The sequence below is a fragment of the Equus przewalskii genome, chromosome 29 (genome assembly GCF_037783145.1).
Source record: "Equus przewalskii isolate Varuska chromosome 29, EquPr2, whole genome shotgun sequence".
Classification (NCBI taxonomy): Eukaryota; Metazoa; Chordata; class Mammalia; order Perissodactyla; family Equidae; genus Equus; species Equus przewalskii.
In genome coordinates, this window is record NC_091859.1 from 32,064,710 (window position 1) to 32,079,397 (window position 14,688).

Here is a 14,688-nt window from a genome sequence, read left to right on the forward strand (position 1 = left end):
GAGGCCACTCTCTAGAAGCCTGTTCATTGCTGTCCTCCTTGGAGAGAGTCATCCCTTCGCAAGCCAAGGACAACACACCTATAACAGTCAGCTAATGGTCTTCTCTTGGCACAGCATTAAATCACCAACAATAACAATGCACAAGACCTTGCCTTTTAAGAGTTCTCATGTCCTTTCTGATGGAAACTAAATGGAGGCTTCTAAGTTCAAGGCAGAAAATAATTTTGTCTGGCAAAGTCACAGATGGTTGGCCAGTGGTGGGAGAGGGCAAGAGGCGGGATGCATCTGTGCGCAGATGACCACGAAGCAAAGAATTCTTAACAGGAGCTAGAGACTGCATGCCAATCTAACTTCACTCACTCATTCACTTATCCATTTGCTCAGTCATCCACTCACGCCTTCTTCCAACAGCTATTTATTGAGTGCTGATCATGTGCCAGGCACTGTGCTGGGCTCTGAGTTGGAAACAACAACAAAGTCAAAAAACAGTCCCCACGTCTTGTTGGCACGTTGATTCCAGTGGGGGAGCTAGACCACAAAGAGATATACAATAAAATGCCAAGTGGTACTAAGAGATACCACGAAAGCAAAGTGGACAAAGAGGTAGAGAGTGATGAGGACAGGGGCCAGGGGCCTACTAGAGAAGACAGGGGGCTGGGAAAGCACAGCTGTGCAAACATTTCAAGAGAAGGGAAAGTTTCCTTGCTCAGAGGAATGCCAGGGAGAGAAGAAAGACTGGCAGATGAACAGGAGGCTGTGGTGCTGAGGCCTCTAGGAAAGGGACTCGTGGCAGCTCTGGGGTGCCTGTCCCAGGTGAGCTGGCTGCATAAGAAAGCTGTTGTTGCAGGCTCAATGTGGAACAGATCACCAATTCAGCAGTGAGTGGTGGGTGAAAGTCAGCCTGGGATGACATTTGTCCCTTATTTAGGCGCCAGGCTGCTTGAGAATGAAGAGGTCAGGAAGGCATCAGCTGTGTGGTGCGGGTGCCGGAATAACATTTCAGAGCCATAAAGGGGGGAAAGCAGGCCTGTCGCAGGTACAGAGAGAGAACTGCAGAAAAAGGGCACACTCCTGTGGACCGGAGGTTGAGAAGTTTAAGTGGGACTCCCTTGAAGATGGCTGCAGCTTTCCCATCCTCTTTTCTTAGTCAAAAGTATTACCAGTTCAGGGCCGGCCCAGTGGTGTAGTGGTTAAGTTTGCACGTTCCGTTTCAGCGGCCTGGGGTTCGCTGGTTTGGATTCCAGATGCAGATCTATGCACCGCTTGTCAAGCCATGCTGTGGCAGGCATCCCACATATAAAGTAGAGGAAGATGGGCACAGATGTTAACTCAGGGCCAGTCTTCCTCAGCAAAAAGAGGAGGATTGGCGGCAGATGTTAGCTCAGGGCTAATCTTCCTCAAAAAAAAAAAGAAAAGTATTGCTATTCCAATTTACTCTATAGCTTACAAAATGCTCATTTGTTTTGCTATACGAAGTTAACCCTGAACACTCTATTATGAGGTCTTGCGGAAGGCCCAATAGAGAGGGGTCAGAGTGATGGATGACCATTTGAAGGCCAGTCGGGGAAGTGCATAAGGCTGCTGTGTGCTTGAGCCATACTGCCTGGGTCCATGTTAAAGTCCTATGGCCAGCCTCTAGCTTTCCCCTAAGGACACTGAACAGAAGAGCTTTATAAAACTCTCGATTGCATTTACTGCAGGGATATTGCTGAGGACACTGTCCACTGCAGCGCTAGGTCAATATTCCTTTTGGGAAGTCTCAGGTGAGAAATTCTTTTGAAGACTAAACAATAAAATAAATGATATATTCTCTTGCGGAGTTAAGAATACTTTAACTGACCAAGTAGACTTTTTACTTTGGCTGCCAGGAAGCTCAGAGCTCAACTGTAAAAAGAGTGTAGGATACAATGATCCTTGTATAAAAATTATTCTATCTTTTCTCACAAGTTGCCTAGAACTCTTTGTAGGATAAAGTAGGGTATACATGAGTAATAAATAAAACAGAGTGTTTGCACAAACACAGGGTCTGTGAGGTTCCTGTTTGTTTAAGCTTCTTGCACAGTCTCTGATTATGATTTGTAGTACATGAATTTTTGAAAATTGTTTCCCATTTTCTAGTTTCTAGTAGCAGGCCAGGGACAAGCTGACTTCATCATCACCATATAAAGGTTTGGAACTTTCTCATAGCTAAGACTTTGAGACGTCCTTTCACTGACTTCCTAACCGGGACAGCTCCATATGCTCCGTCTAGTCTAGAGCAACCAAAATAACCAGTTGTGGTTAGAGTTTATAAAGATACAACTGATGTACAGAGAGCCAATTATAGTGAAGAAGAAAAGAGTTCACCTGGATCCCCAAGGAGCCAGGTCCCACACATTAACCTTGATCAGGAGCACATCTGACTAGAAGCCTGCGGCCAGTCCATCCTCCTTCTGTCTCTGGTTCCTCTGTGTCTATCTGTCTGTCTCTTTCCCTTGAATCCTGGATTTTTCATTGGTTCTGGCTAAACTCACACAGGTGTAACTTGGTTCTAACCTCTAGTTCCTACTACCATTTCACTTCCTGTAGCTTCCAGTATATGTTTGGATTCTCTCAAAGTTTTCTCAGAAATCTGAGAAATGGAAAAAACTCTCATTTTATCCCTTTCCCAGTGCATTCTGAACATACATCAGAGGGTCTCTTCATTGAGCTATATTTAATCCAAGCAATGGAGTAAGCAACCAAAATGACATAAAGGACCCAACTCACAAAAATCAGAGCTCCTACCTAGGGTCAAGTACTCATGAGGCACAGGCGAGGCAGAGAGAAGCCCAGGACCGCCAAGGTCACGCCCCCAGTCCTTGCTGCACAGAGAAGTGCTCCGGTCCATACTGAACACACAAGGTCTCCGAGCTAGGTACTCATCATCACTTGCACTAAAGGGAGCTATGTCAGGCACAAAGCATCTCTATTTTATACTCCACCAGTTACATACTTTACCTGCTATTGTCCAAAGAACCATGCCCCATAAATCCATTGATTAGATTTGTTAACATATGCTATAACTGAATATTTGTGGCCACCCAAATTCATATGTTGAAACCTAATCTCCAATGTGATGATATCTGAAGGTGGGGCCTTTAGGAGGTGACTAACCCATGAGGATGGCCCCCTCGTGAATGGGATTAGTGTTCTTATAAAAGAGACTCCAGAGAGATCCCTTGCTCCTTCCGCCACATAAAGACACAGCAAGAAGACAGCCATCTGTGAACTAGGAAGCGGGCCCTCACCAGACACCAAGTCTGTTGGCACCTTGATTTTGGACTTTCCAGCCTCTAGAACTGTGAGCAAGAAATGTGTTCTTTATAAGCCATCCTGCCTATGGTATTCTGACATAGCAGCCCAAATGGACTAACACACCATACCAATCCTGGACAGACCAGCTATGTACAGCTAAAAGCAGTCCACAGACAAGAACTCTCATCTATCAAGTACTATTAGTGTGTTTGACAGAAGATCCATCACGAGAATGAGACTTGACCGGTCACCTTTCTCTCTTTCCTGGGTCCGTAAAGGGAGGGAACGGACTGCAATACATTGAGGGCCTCCTGAATCCTTCCTGTCTTTCCCGGGAGTGTCTTTATACTGACCGATGCACAAGGTACGCAGAGCAAAGTTCACAAGGAGCACTTCTCCAGCATGTCCACACATTCTCTTCCCACCCATTGGGCTGTGTGTTTGCCAAGAGTGAGTTGTGGTTGTTCCTAAGCCTGTGTATGCCCATTCTTCCTGTTGCAATTAAGTATGCTAAGTAAATATTACATAAAGTGATTAATTATGAATGTGAAAAGAGAGCTTTTCCTCTGAAAACTAAATTGAATTCTTGAGAAAGATTTGATAATGGGGAGTTACTAGGAAAAAAGGCTATATTGTATTAGACAACTCAGAAAGGTAGTAAAAATCTAGTTGCATTCTGCATTCCTGTGCTTGAGGAATGTCTTTAAATACTAACTCTGCTTTAAATAACTGAAATTGGAAATAACATCACGGGTGTAGGCTAGATAAGAAAAATGCCACATGATGCTGATCAGTGGACTCTAACTCAAAGAAAAGGCATTACAGCAATTCTCCTGTCACACGGCAATGATTTGTTTGTACATTTTCTCCCTATATTACGGCCAGCTTTGTGACAGTCTGAGCAATTACTACAGACAGTATTAGAAATAAGCAACGAGACCCAAGTTCGAGGTCAGGCTCCATGGTTCTGAGACCTGGACCTCCATTTTTGTGAAATAATTCCACAAAATAATCCCAAAGGCCCCACTGAGTTCTGACAGTCAAGATTCCATGGCTGCCAACGCCTTCATAGCTGCTTAAGATCTAGACACAATCACTAATCCATCTGCCCCAAAAATCTCCCGCACGATCTAAGGACTCTGACACCTACCTTATTTGCCAAATCAACACTCCTCACTGCTCAATACTTTGGGTACTTTTAATCTTTCCGAGACGCAGGAAGATTTTGGACCTATCATTGTTTTAATAGTTTTCAAACATAAAGTTTTGGCTTGCCTGTGACTTCTAAATCCACGCCTAATCAAAGCTTGGAATAATCCTAAACACCTTATCAAGTCCTTTTTGCTTTTTGTGCTTGATGTTTTCCATTTCAATTAACTTTCCACTGAAGTGTCATTGAATGAAAGGCATCAGAGAAATGGAAGAACCGGTTATAAATGCAACCTTTTAGCCCCTGAGAGATTCTAACTCCATTCCACTTATGCAACCGGTGACGGATGGTGACCCGGTAACTTAGGTGTAAGGCTCCTCATGAGGAATCCTTTTGAAGAGCTTGCACGTGGGGGCAGCTGCAGCTCTGAGCTAATAAAACTCAACATGCTGTCCAGTCACCTTTTGTAGAGTTGGAATAATGTGCCAGGTGAGAATGAAGAAGCCGAAGGGGGCCAGAAAGAAAGACCTGGACTGGGAACAGGAGATCCGATCATGTCAAATAAACTTCCGTGACTTACAAAACTTGGGTAGACAGAAGCTCTTCTACTCGCATACTTAACAATTTGAGAACTTTCATAGCTAGCAACAAAGCTAAGCATGAGGGCAAGAGTGTGTCAACTTTGTCCTCCATCAACAGTCACTTGTACAGCATCACTAAAGATTTCAGGAAAAGCATACTGAAGAATGGACCTAATAACAACCTTTCTGGACAGAATTTTTATTCTTTAATAAACATTTAAGGGACATCTATGATGTATGGTGGATAGTTCTTATTAAACAAAAAATGAGTAAGACGTAATTGCTGACTTCAAACATACTACAAATAAGTATAGGAGACATTTATGTGCATAAGAGACATAAGACAATATCAAATGTGCTAAAAATGAACCCTAAGTAAAATCTCATGGAAATACTGCAACAGAGCCATTCTTTGCAATTGAGAGAGCCAGTGCGCGCACAGGGGAGGTGGCATTTGTGTTGCGTCTTAAAGGCTGAGAACAATTTTAGCGGGCAGAGTAGTTGGTGGAAGGCCATTCCAGGCTGAGGAGAGAGAGGCCTTGAGCATCAGAACCACATGGAGATGCACATGGTGAAGGGGAGGCTGTGTGCCTATTGAGAACAACACCATCCTAGCTTCAAGTCCCAGCTGAGCTGCTGGCCACGCATGTGACCTTGCAAAGTCCTATTCCCTCTGAACTTCAGTTTGCTCTTTGTCAAATAGAGCTAATAAAATCTACCTGCAGGTTATTGTAAGGACTAGAGATAATATATGTAAAGACTCTAGATGGGTGCCTGGTACTTAGAGTTGCTCAACAAATGAGCTGTGATTTTCATTGTTATTATTAGGAACTAAATCTGGAAAGGTAGATGGGGTCAGCATGGATACAGAAGCCTGATCTTGACTTGTACACAGCGGTGAGTGGGCTTCAAATTTGCTAAACAGGAGAAGAATATGAAAAATAATCCTCGTCCTATTTATCCCTGAGGATTTTTAAGAACCTCAACAGCAACAGCAAAAATAACAAACAGAAGGGTCCACTAGACACTGCACAGGCCATTTAAAACACATCGCTTCATTTAAGTTTTCCGATAACATGGAAGCTCGATATTATTACCTTGCATTTAACAGAAATGGAAACCGAGGCTCAGAGGAATGGAAGTCCCTTGCCTGTGGTCATGCTGCTAATAAGCTGGAGAGCTGGGATTCAAACCCAGGTATTCCCGACTCCAGATATGCATGCCTCTTGAACCGTTGAGCATCTCTTTTCATGGCGGATCTAGGGATGTGGTCCATTGAGAAAGCCTTGGTCAAGTCAAACAAAACTCTTCCAACATCAAAGGGTTTGGTACAACTTGGGGTTGTGCAAGAATGGGATCCCACCTTCTGAGAGTTATCTCCTGTACTGAATCCTTCTTGCCCAGCCAGTACATCTGAAATTCTCTGACTTTCACGCTGCACCTGTCAGCTCAGACAGCCCACTCACTCCATACCCTGACAGTAGGACCAGGGGATGATGCAGGTGGGGTCTTGCTGTAAGCTGGACAACTGGTGGCTCTGAGCCCACGAAATGGGCAGACGTGTGGATGGGCATCAGCAAGTGCCAGGGAACCTGATACTGCAAGGAAGGCCAAGTCACGTGATCTTGCTACACACACAATGAGAAGGTGGCTTTTCCCTGGGGGCCTTCAGATACATGGACTCATGCTGATGTTGGGGTGCTTACATACCACAAAGCTAACAGCAGCATTAGAGGATGAGAGGGAATGTTAAAAAAGGGTAAAAAGCAATTTCCTCCTCTAAAAGCCTTACTCAACTTCATGGGCCAAATTTAGCTCTCTTGCTGCACTTCTACTTGCTTCTGGACCATGTCTTCATTAAAATAATTATCTCTTAGCAGTGGCAGGCATCAGGACCCTCTGGGGAGATTTTTTAAAAATACATGCACTTGGCCGCCATCTCAAGGGATTCTAATTTGCTAAGTCTGAATTGGTCCAGGGAATTGGTATTTTTAAAGAGCTCCCTTGTACATCGGTAGCTAATACTATGGAAGATAATATCCTGAAAAACAAAACAACACCCTGGTAGAAAACACCTAAAAATGCTGGATCAAAAAAAAAAAAGGATGTATGTATATATGCACCTGTGTACGTGTGTGTGTGTGTGTGAAAGAAAAAGATGAGTAGGCAAGAACACAAGGCAAATCCTCAGAATCAGTAAAGAACATTGATAAGAAAGCACAAATCCCGAGAGGTAAGGATGCTGAAGGCAGAACCTGAACTCAGGAACCTGCCCATCACCAGCATCATGAAGCATTGGTTTTAATGAGCCAAACACAGGAAAAGGAGATCAGGACTATGCAAAAGCAGCCTGGATAACAAAGCACAAAGCCAGGATCCCCCTGAAAGTCATCCCCTTGGTGGGTGAAGTAGTGGAGAGCCAGACCCTTAGAAGGAGAGTGTAAGGAAACTTGGCTGTCTTGGCTTTGGGTCTGGGTGAAAGACAGTGATAAAGAGTTCTCTACTGAGACTTCTTAACTCGAGGCCAATCCTCAGGTAGTTTGGGGGCCAGAATTCATGGCTATCTTTTTGGTCTGAAAACCACCATGAAACTTGCTGTTTGCCAGAAGTCAAACCAAATTCTCTCTGGAAGACTGTGTTTTAAAACTTGACCTCGAAGAATTCCCACAGATAAATTTACAAAGAACATGAGCTCACACACACACACACACAAAGGCACAAAATCTCTCAGGAAATAAAGGCTGCAGAAGTAAGAATGAATTTGACCCCAAAAGACTGATCATTGGAATTATACACACAGAGCACAAGGCATATCTGTCTAATATATTTTAAAAAAACAGGTGGTGGTTTTAAAAATGTATCCTCAAATTCTTTCTCTCTCTTTCTGTAAAAAGATAGAATCTAATCACCCTCCCCCCCCTCCACTGACTGATTCATTTCAGTGACTCATTTCTGATGAAATGAGTGTGACAGAAGTGATGCTATGTGACTTCTGAATTTAGGTGATAAAAAGGATACAACCTCTGCCTGGTTCATATTCTCTCTCGCACAAGCACACGTGCGTCATCTGCTTACTTTGAGACACAAATCTCCATGTCGTGAGGACATTCAAGATGCACTATGGGGCTGGCCTGGTGGTACAACAGTTAAGTCCATGGGCTCCACTTTGGCAGCCTGGGGTTCGCCAGTTCGGATCCAGGGCACGGACCTATGCACCACTTATCAAGCCATGCTGTGGCAGGTGTCACACATGTAAAGTAGAGAAAGATGGGCATGGATGTTACCTCAGGGCCAATCCTCCTCAACAAAAAGAGGAGGATTGGTGGCAGATGTTAACTCAGGGCTAATCGTCCTCAAAAAAAAACAAAAACAAAAACAAAGATGCACTATGGAGAGGCCCCCAAGGAAAGAAAATGAAGCCCCTAGCCTACAGCTGGTCTCCAACTTCCCAGCCACGTGAGTGTACCTTAAAAGTCAACTATCCAGTCACTTCAATAAATGGTGATGGGAAAACTGGATAACCACATGTAGAAGAATGAAATTAGATCACTATCTTACACAACTCACAAAAATTAACTCAAAGTGGATTAAGGACTTAAAAGTAAGAACTAAGACTGTAAAGCTCCTAGAAGAAAACAGAGGGACAAAGCTCCTTGACATTGGTCTTGGAAGAGACTTTTTGGATATGACACCCAAAACACAAGCAACAAAAGCAAAAATTAATGAGTGGGACTATATCAAGCCACAAAGCTTACACACAGTGAAAGAAACAACAAAATGAAAAGGCAAGCTATGAAATGGAAGAAAATACTTGTAAATCATATATCTGATAAGGGGCTAATATCCAAAATATATAAAGAACTCACAGAACTCAGCAGCAAAAAAACAAACAATCTGATTTAAAAACGGGGGGGAGGAACTGAGTAGACATTTTTCCAAAGAAGATATACAAGGTACATTAAAACCACCTTAATGTTACTAATCATCAGGGAAATTCAAATCAAAACCACAATGAGATATCACCTCACACCTGTTAGGATGGCTATCATCAAAAAGAAAGGAAATAAGTTAAGAGAGAAGTGTGGCGAGGATGTGGAGAAAAGGGGACCCTTTCAGTGGGAATGTAAATCGGTGCAGCCACTATGCAAAACGGTATAGGGGTTCCTCAAAAAAATAAAAACAGAACTACCATATGATCTAGCAATCCCACTTCTGGGTATATATCCAAAGGAAATGAAAACAGGATCTCAAAGAGAGATTTGCATTTCTATGTTCATTGCAGCACCATTCACAACAGCCAAGACATGGAAACAACCTAAGTGTTCATCAACTAATAAATGGATAAAGAAAATGTGGAACATTTATATATATGTATATATAATGGACTATTATTCATTCATAAAAAAGAGGGAAACCCTGCCATTTGCAACAACATGGATGGACCTTGAGAGCATTATGCCAAACGAAATAAGTCAGAAAAAAAAGAACACTGTTTGATGTCACTTATATATGAAATCTGAAACAGCTGAACGCACAGCAACAGAGAGTGAAACTGTGGTTTCCAGAGACTGTGGGGCAGTGGCGGGGATCGGGTGGATGGGGAGATACTGATCAAACAGTACAAACTTCCAGTTATAAGAGAAATACGTTTTGGGGATCTATTGCACACTCATGTACCACTTAACGATGGGGATTTGTTCTGAGAAACGCGTTGCTAGGTGATTTCATCACTGTGCAAACACCACAGAGCGCACTGACACAAACCCAGATGGTGCAGCCTACTACACACCTAGGCTGCATGGTACTAATCTTATGTGATCACCGTTGTATATGTAGCCTGTCGTTGACCGAAACGTGGTTATGCGATGAATAACTTTACAGCATGGTGATCATAGTTAATAATACTGTATTATATACTAAGTTGCTAAGGGAGTAAATCTTAAATGTTCACACCACAAAAGGAAATGGTAATGATGTGACGTGATGGAGGTGTTACTTAACACAACGGTGGTAATCATTTTGCAATATATAAATGTATCAAATCAACACGTTGTACATCTTAAACTTACACAATATTATAAGTCAATCATAGCTCAATAAAGCTGAAAATAAAACAAACAGAAAACAAAATACCAACACCATAACAGAGTAAAATATTTTGGACGTAAAAAAAGTATTTTGTATATAAAAAAACACCCAAAACAGTCAATTATCCAGTCCAAACTGCCATATGACTGTAACTGCATGAGAGTTCCCAAATGAGAATTACCTAGCTGAGCCCTCCCTGCCTTTGTGTCTGACAGAAATCACGAGATCCAATAAGTGACTTGTTTTAAGTTGCTAAGTTTTATCGTAATTTGTTATTCATGAATAGATAATATACAGACTACAAAAAGTACAACAAAAAACCAGAAAACTGTCAAAATGACCAGCCAGACTTGAAAAGGCACCAAGTAAAAGGGGCAGAAGTGAAAAATGACTGACACTTGACTGATCAACAGAAATAATGGAAGCCTTAAGAGAGTGGAATAATATCTTCAGTGTGCCGAGAGAAATAACTGTCAACCTAGAATTGTAGATCCAGTGAAAGCATCCTTTAAGATGGCAAAATAACGACATTTTTCAGAGAATCAAAACCAGATTTTACTAGCAGCAGACACTCACTAAAGGAAATTTTAAAAGATATATTTCAAGAAGAAGGAAAATAATCCTAGAAGGAAAGCCTGAAATGTGAGAAAAAATAGTGAGAAAAGAAAATAGGAAATCTATAGATAGAATTTTTAAAATATACCAACTGAAAATCAACAATGCTATCTAATTAATGAAATTAGAACAAAAACACAATAAGCAAGCGCACTTTAAATAACAGGCATATAATTCAAGAGGAGGTGATTATATAGATAAAGCATTCTAAAGTTCTTATATTGTTTAGGAGAGGGAAGATATTAATTTCAGACTTTAAGCTAAGTATTCATGTTTGGATTTCTAGTATATAAGTTTCAGTCTAGTAGAGGTTAAAACTGGAATGAGAAATAAAAACCTATCATCAAACCAAAGAACGTAAGAAAGGAGAAATGAAGTAACCTAAAAAGTGAGACACATAGGAAACACAAGATTGCACGGCAGAAACAACACCAAGCATATTCCTAACGTACACTTCTGGGTGAAAGAAAGACTTTCATACAGAAATTCTAAAAATCCAGCTATATGTCGTTTAAAAGAAAAAAGCTGGAAAATAAAAAGATGAAAAAGATGCAAAAGGCAAATACGAAATATGTCTATTGATAATACACAGAAAAGACTTCAGGGTAAAACATATTACTAGATGGAGTCTTTATATTCTAAAAATTGCAATCTATTGATAAATTATTAGAATCAATAAGAGGGTTTAGTAGGTTTCTGGTAATAAAAGTTAATAATTGCCTTGTTATATACCAGCAATAGGTAAAGAATACACTAAAATATCATTTCCAATGGCAACAAGATATATTAGGTGCCCAGGAATACATCTGACAAAAGATGCACAAGACTTATGGGAAACATCGTAAAATGTTACTGGAAGATATTAAAGAAGAACAAACCAAAAGAATAACAAATCATATTTATAGATAGGAAAACTTACTATCATGAAGATAACAATTCTCATCAAATTGATTTATGGATTACAATCTCTAAAATTTCAATCAAAATCCCAATGTGTGTGTGTGTGTACATGCATGGAACTTGACAAACTTATTCTGAAATACACATATTTAAGAATAGCCAAGACCGTGAACTATATATATATATATTCATCGAACTATACACTTATATGCACTGTATTTTTGTTATAGCCCAATTTTTAAAAGCTTTTAGAAAAGGAGAATGGGTGAGAGGACTAGCACTACCAGCTATCAAGATTTATTAGTAGAGGTATAACAATATAAAGATAATGTGGTACTGACATCAGGATACACAAGCAGACCTATGGAACATAGTCATGCATATGTAAGAACTTAAGGTAATTTGAAAAATTATCTTGGAACAAATGGTTACCATGCAAAAAATAAATAAACTTCATATATGAATCAATTCCATATAAATGAAGGAGTTAAATGTGAAAGGCAAAACCCTAAAAAATTTAGAATAAAATATGGAGAATATTTTTATGACCCCAAGGTATGCGTTATTTTCTAAAACCAAATACAGAAACATGCAAGCCATAAAGGAAAACCCTGATAAATTCAACACGACAATTAAGAACTTCAGTGTATCAACTGACACCATAAAAAATTGGAAAGACATGCAATAAACTGAGAGATGATATTTGCAGCATACAAAATTGGCAAAAGCTTAGTATCCAGAACATATAAAGAGTGGCTGTGAATCAATAAGGAAAAGAGGAGCAACTCAATAGAAAAACGGGCAAGAGATATGAAGAAATATTTCTTGAATAGAAAATTCAACCAGCCAATAAACATATTAAAAATGTGCAACCTCAGTAGTAATAGAAAAATGCAAAATAACACGCCAGTGACATATCATTCTTCACTCACTAGACTGGCAAATATTTTAACAAGGAAAACAACAATGATTAAATACTAGTGAAGATGGGTAGCCATGGGAACTGTCATTCACTAGGGTAGGCGTGTACATTGTAACAACCACTTTGCTAAACAACTGGCTGCCACTCGTAAGGTTGAACATACATACTCTATAACCCACTCCTATGTGTAACCTCTCAGAAAAAACCCAGGAGATACATGTGCTAGGAGACGTGTAAATAATAATCATAGAAGTATTACTGAGAATAGCCAAAAATGGTAAACACTTAAGTGATCTGTGACAAAAGAATGGTTATACTGTGACATTCATACATAGCAGTGAAAATCAATGACCTCGATTTACATGCCACAACATTGATACATCTCACTAACACAATGTAAGCAAAAAAGGAAGTCACAGAAGCATATATGGAGAATGCTTCCATTTCCATAAAGTTAAAAGAGGCAAAATAAATAGAATATTATTTGAGAACATGGCTGTTAAACTACAAAGAGCATGGAAATGATAAATCCAGAATAATGTTTAACCCTGGGGCAAAGAGTACATAGGGCTTCAAAAAGTTTGATGAAGGTTTATTTCTTCAGCTAGATGGTGGATACATGGATGCTGGATTTATTATGCTTTAAACAGAATGTAAATACTATACATATTCTCTCCCATGTAGAGTATGTGTTATATATTTTAAACATATAAGCAAAAGCAAAAATGACAACAATTGCTACAAAACACATAAACAAAACCGGTGAGGGGGAGAGAGGGAGAATAAATTTCACAGGGGATTCTGCCAAATACCTTCAGTTGTGTGCCAGCACGTCTTGTTGTCCTATTGAGTGTTGATCTACACATCTGTGTTCCTGTTTCGACTGTGAAGCCAGTGAAGGCAGGGACTGAGTTCCCCCCATGGCCACTTCCCCAGCCCTGGCATTGCTACTGTGCCACGAGCATTTGTTGAAAGGAGCACTAACGGTGACTGCATCCTTCTCGTGTCACTTAAGCCAGGAAGCTGGAAGTCAACCCTGCTTCCTTCCTCTCCCTCACCAACCACAGCCTAGCATCCAAAGTGTATCTGAGATCTAGACATCTCGCTCTGCAGATGTGGCTAGACCAATGGCTCCTAACCGGTTGCCCTGCTTCCACGCTTGTTTCCTCCAATCCACGCCACACACTGTAAACATCTCCACACATATAAGCATCCCTGGAAAGCAAATCAGCTCTCACCAGTGAGTCTCCTACTACAAAACTCTCTTTAAACATAAAAAGCAAACTCGTTATTGTCGCTCACTGTCCTCCAGTCACAAGGGACTTTTCTTTCCTCCGCGGCCACCAGCTCTTTCCCACCTCAGGCTCCACACATGCAGAAATGCTCTCCGCCACCCCCTCCCCTACTCCTCAGGGTCAACTCCTCTGCACTCTTTCAAGCTTAACTTTCTCCTCCTCAGAGAAGCCTTCCTTCATGCCCCTCTCTCCAAAGTTGCTCCCTCTCCTTATTCTCTCTCTCATGTTTCCTTCACAGCACCCATCGCGTTTGTGTTTTTCTCTGGCCTCTCTCTTCCATGCTTGGACATGAGCTTCTGAGGGGAGGCTGTGAGTTGTTATTCTGTATCTAGAGCCCAGAAGTGTCTGGAATCTAGTAAATGCTCAAAAAATATTTGTTGAAGGAAAAAGAAAGGAAGTCTGGATTAAAATGGAAGATACTCCTTAGATGGGCCATGAACCTTAACTGTGATCCTAGATGTTTCTCCTTCTTTCCCGATCCTCTCACTTAAATCCAACACGCACTTTCCCAAGGAAAAGATGCTTCCTTGTAGCCAAGGGCGGCAGAATAACCAGCCCTTGCCTCCTTCTTCCCGAATTTTTGTCTTTCTTCCCCATTCTGCTACACACACACCTTAAGAGGTGGTTCTCTCACACTGATCCTGTTTCTTCATCACTTCTAAAGGAATGACATTATTGTTTCAATGGTCTCTTTCAGTCTCCAAGGGGCAGGTGCCAACTTGAAGGAATACTGGAGACACCCCCCCACCCCCCCCAGCGACCCTTGTGTGCTCACCCACCCAATGGTGGTCTCTGAATCTGTGCAAATTGTGACATTCAGCTCAGCGTGCTCAGTATGGAGATGATCTTCAGAAGGAAAGA

The 14,688-nt window shown here is 41.1% G+C and overlaps 1 protein-coding gene across 5 annotated transcripts in view; it reads right to left on the reverse strand.

Moving 5' to 3' along the window:
- LARGE1 (LARGE xylosyl- and glucuronyltransferase 1) overlaps positions 1–14,688 on the reverse strand; it is a 548,747-nt gene that overhangs the window by 141,768 nt on the left and 392,291 nt on the right. The gene's annotated exons all lie outside the window — the stretch shown is intronic.